Source organism: Octopus sinensis, linkage group LG8, assembly GCF_006345805.1.
Source record: "Octopus sinensis linkage group LG8, ASM634580v1, whole genome shotgun sequence".
NCBI classification, from domain to species: Eukaryota; Metazoa; Mollusca; class Cephalopoda; order Octopoda; family Octopodidae; genus Octopus; species Octopus sinensis.
Window position 1 is genome coordinate 64,804,762 of NC_043004.1, and position 5,304 is coordinate 64,810,065.

Consider the following 5,304-nt stretch of genomic DNA (forward strand, 5'->3'; position numbering starts at 1 on the left):
CAAGTATAGAAAGACAGTAGTAAAAGCAAAAAGTACATGCATAATACACAGAATTAAATACAAATGGACAGAAAAGCAAACATGTAGAATAGCCATAGAAAAGAAAGGGTGTAATAGACACATTAGGAAGCATGTAGGCGAATTTTAAGAAGCATGGAACTTAGGAAGGATGCAGTGTCCTAGCAGTTAATAATAGAGTCTGGTAGTTTACTCCATACTACATCAATTCTGAATGTGAAAAAACGTTTTCAAGAGTTATGGGTGCTGTGCTGTTTTTTGATCTTTGTAGACATATCCTTGAGGTGTAGAGATACTGAATCCAAAAAGGAAGCCAACATCGTTGGAAAAATGGTGGATAAACTTGCAGGATTCTGGGAAGTCAGCTGCAAGATACTGAAACTTTAGCTGCCTGTTTCATGGTCTGTTTGTTTGTTTATGTTCAGCTGAACAGAGTGAAAGAGACAGAGAGAGAGAGGAAATAAGTGTATGCATGTGTATCTATGTGTGCATGCTCTTATAAGTATATGCACATGTACACACACACACATATATATGTGTATATATATATATATACATTCAATACATTCAAGATATGGCATTAATAGAGGGTATTAATCAGTTTCCAGTAGATTGATATTCTGGTTAAGGTTGAAGATACAAACCCTGTGGACATACCATAGACATCTTTTACTTTTATTTGTTTCAGTCATTAGACTGTGGCCATGCTGGAGCACCACTTTGAAGAATTTTTGCCCAAATGAATTGATCCCGATATTTATTTCTATTTTTAAGCACTTATTATATCAGTCTATTTTGCTGAATCACTAAGTCAGGGGACGTACACATACCAACAATGGTTGCCAAGCAATGGTGGGGGACAAACACAGACATACACACACATAGAAATATATACCACAAGCTTCTTTCAGTTTTCATCTACTAAATCCACTCACAAGGCTTTGCTCAGCCTGAGATTATAGTAGAAAACATTTGCCCCAGGTGCCATGCAGTAGGACTGAACCTGGAACCATGGGGTTGAGAAGCAAGCTTCTTACCACTCAGCCTGCACCATGTATAAATTTAAGTAGATAGGTAGTGAACAGCTGACACAGCTTTTACTGAATGATACTAAGATACTGGTTCAAACCTCACTATGGTCAGCTCCTCCAGGATTGACAAAGTAAAGCACCAGTGAAGTACTAAGTTCAATTTAGCTGCCTGCTTCTCTTCTAGATTTGTATCTTTGTACCTAAGTAAGAAACAGTCCACCTGACTGGCTCCCATGCCAGTGGTACCATCTGAACGTGGCCAACGCCAGTACGCCCTGACTGTCCCCAATGCTGGTGGCATGTAAAAAGTACCATCCAAACGTGGCTGATGCCAGTGGCAAGTAAAAAGCACCATCCGAACATGGCCAATGCCAGTACCCCCTGACTGGCTCCTGTGCCGGTGGCACATAAAAAGCACTCACTACACTCTCAGAGTGGTTGGCATTAGGAAGGGCATCCAGCTGTAGAAACATTGCCAGATCAGATTGGAGTCTGGTGCATCAGTCAAACCATCCAACTCATGCCAGCATGGAAAACAGACATTAAACAATGATGATGATAATGATTGATGAGTGGTGGATTGACAGAATTGTTTGTGAGTTAGACGAAATGCTTTGTGGTATTTGTCCTAGATCTTTACATTTTAAGTTCATATCCTACAGTGGTTAACTTTGCCTTTCATTCTTCCAGGGTCAATAAAATAAAGTACCAATCAAGTAATATACTCAATGTGATCGACTAAACCTTCCCCAACCCCAAACCCCAAAATTGCTGGCCTTGTGCCAGAATTTAGAAACCATTTAAGACAGTGAGCTGGCAGAATTGTTAACATGCTAGAGAAAATGCTTAGCAGCTTTTCTTCTGGTTTTGCATTCAGAGTTCAAATCCTGCCACGGTCTACAGCATAAAGGAATAATAATAATAATAACAATAATAATAATTTATTTCAAGTCCCCAAACATGAATAACAATAAAACAATGACATTCTCACCCACAATTATCGTCATCATGATCATCATCATTATCCATCAGCTCTAACAATAACATCAACAACAAATGAAGCATTAACACACAGATACACCAATTCATCGACACCCTTTTATTTTTACGTCTGACTTCCCATACTTGCATGGGTTTGAAGGATCTTCTCTTCCCAAGTACAGAGTCTCACCATTTGTTGTCATCCTTCATCATCTCCTTCCTGAAGTTTGCACTTTTGGCATCAGTTCCCATCATTTCTTACAGTCTTCCTCTTCTACCAGTTCCTCCTCCTTACTCCTGAATTACTTGCTACTTTACCTGTATTTAATCTGATATCGTTCCTCCACTCTCTCTCTCTCTCTCTCTCTCCATATATATATATATATATATAAGGAAACAGAAAATAGATTTAGCACAGTATAACAATCGTTTCACCCCATCCAGCAACTACTCATTATGGCTAGGATATTGTGAAGAAAGCTTCTTAACCGTTTGACCATACTGTGCCTGCTCATGCACATGTTTCTATAAAAATGTATTGCTGTTGTTGTTGTTGTTCCCTAACACTAAATCAGATCAGCCTCTGACTTTGACCAAGGTTTTACGTAAGGAGCACCAACAAACATGTATATATACAAACACAGTCACAAACACAATAGCTGCAGACATGTGTGTGTGTGTGTGTTCACATGCATACAGATATGAAGACAACAAGAAATATAATTAGGTGTGTCTATGCAATAAAACGCATCAGGCATGTTAATAAACACCCATTTTGTACTATCATTAACTCAATTACTAACAACAAATTTGACAAATCATAAGTTACCAAAAGAAAACAAAAACAATATCGGTATTTACTACATTTTTATTTTTAACGCAAACACATACATATGCATACACACACACATATATATATATATATAGATGCTTACATATGTATATTTTTTAACGCTTCCTTTTTAAATCTTTTCATTTTCCTAAATATTTGGTTACATACAAATGGATTTTCTCTTTGAATTTTATAAATTATAAAATTATGGGTTTTGCAACAAAGGCAAGGAAATTTCTGTTTTTTAAATGTATATACACCATATAGATATATAATATATATATATTATATATATATATATATATGGGTATGGAGGTATAATATATATATATGGGGGGGGTGGGTGTGTATGTATATATATATATATACATATATATGGGAGTGTGTGTACACACACACACAAATATATGTGAGCATATTTAACAGTTTGAAAGTAAAAGCAGCAAAGATAGAATAGATTTTGTTTCTACAAATTAATCTTTAACATTGGAATTTCTTCGATAAAGCAGAAAAGAAAATTAAATTAACAAAAATTAAATTAACAAAAAACAAATCTTTTTAAATAAACAAAAACATATATATGTGTGTGTGTACTATTTAAACTGTTATTGATTATTTTTTTACATTATTCATGTAACATTATTCAAATGCTATTTTACATGCCTCAGCAGGATATATATAATATATATATTATATATATATAATATATAATATATATATATATATATATCAATTGTATGTTAAATGCTTTTTTATTTCAGGAATACCTCTTTCCTTCCTTCCACATCCTTATTTCATGGGGGTTTTTTCTCATATGACATGTATTTGTTGTATGTTTGTGCTTTGTGTCAGCAGTGTGTATGCACAAGCATGTATATATATATATATACACACATATATATATATATATACACATATATATGTGTGTGTGTGTACATGTGCATATACTTATAAGAGCATGCACACATAGATACACATGCATACACTTATTTCCTCTCTCTCTCTGTCTCCTTCACTCTGTTCAGCTGAACATAAACAAACAAACAGACCATGAAACAATATTAGAAAGCACAAGTACATACAACACACACACACACACACACACACACACACATATAAGTATCAATTCTTTAATATATGTAAATTAAAAGATATATATATATATCTTTTACTTAACTTTAAAAAGATAAGTTCATGCAACAAATAACATACACATATACTTACACACACACACACTCATATATATATATATGTGTGTGTGTGTGTGTGTGTGTGTGTGTGTGTGTGTTTGTTTGTATGTATGTATTTATATATACACATGTCCATACACAAATGCACACCAACAACTACAATAATACAATACAAAGCATTTTCAACAAACAGACTCCCACCACCCACAAAAGCCCTTTTCCCTCCTTCCCTCCCTCCCATCCAAATCCCAATTTGGCTGCTGGCTGCATTTTGACTAAAAAGCGTGTTTGTTTGCTTGCTTTTTAGTTTTCTATTTGTTGTGGATTTTATTGTTGAGTGACATAATTTTATATTATTCCGTCTGTGGCGTATATGCACATTTTTTCATTATTGTTTGCTTGTGTTCATATTGCCCGGTGTTGTTTAGAAAAAAAATAATTATAAAATCATCTTCAGTGCTTTCGAGTGTGTGTGTGTGTTTGTGTGTGTGTGTATATATATATATATATATATATACACACACACTCGCACACACACATATATATACATATATGTAGATATATATGCATATATATATATATGTCGTATATATTATAGATAGATATATCAATATATTATGCATACATCGTATATATACATATATATACACACACACACACTCCTATATATGTATATTTGTATATGTATATTCATATATATATATATATATATATATATATATATATGTACACATTCCTATATATGTATATTTGTGTGTATATATATATGTATGCATGTATGTACGATGTGCATATATATATATATATATGTATGTGCATATATATATGTATGTATATATGTATGGGTGTATATATATATATATATATATATATAAATGAATACATATATAATGCTATCCTAGAACACAAGTCACTTGTAATGGAAGCATTGATAGGATATATTTTCTTAGCAACAAGAATGGTAGCAACAGCAAATAACAGTAGTAGTAATAATAATAATAATAATAATAATAATGTGTGTAAAGAGGTTGAAAAAATCACCAAGTACTCCGAATTGAAAGTGGAAATGGCAAGACTGTATGGAATGCGAGAGGGTAATGCAACAGTGATACCAGTGGTGAGCAGAGCATTGGGCTCAATCCCGTTGAAACTGCAAGACTTCTTAAGGCAACTGGAAATCCCATGCAAAAAGCAGCATTATTGGGCTCAGCACACATCTTAAGGAAAGTATTATCTGTCTGAGGTCCTTGTT

General features: G+C 33.7%; 1 protein-coding gene across 6 annotated transcripts in view; it reads left to right on the forward strand.

Moving 5' to 3' along the window:
- The window catches only part of LOC115214914 (CUGBP Elav-like family member 4), a 459,203-nt gene that overhangs the window by 444,995 nt on the left and 8,904 nt on the right, over positions 1-5,304 (forward strand). The window contains exon 13 of one of the 6 annotated variants that reach the window (XM_036505435.1): positions 1,529-1,539. The exons of the other annotated variants lie outside the window; for them this stretch is intronic. The gene's annotated coding sequence lies outside the window, so the exon portion shown is untranslated. Of the gene's footprint in view, positions 1-1,528; positions 1,540-5,304 lie in introns of those variants that run through there. 6 annotated transcript variants of the gene reach the window in all.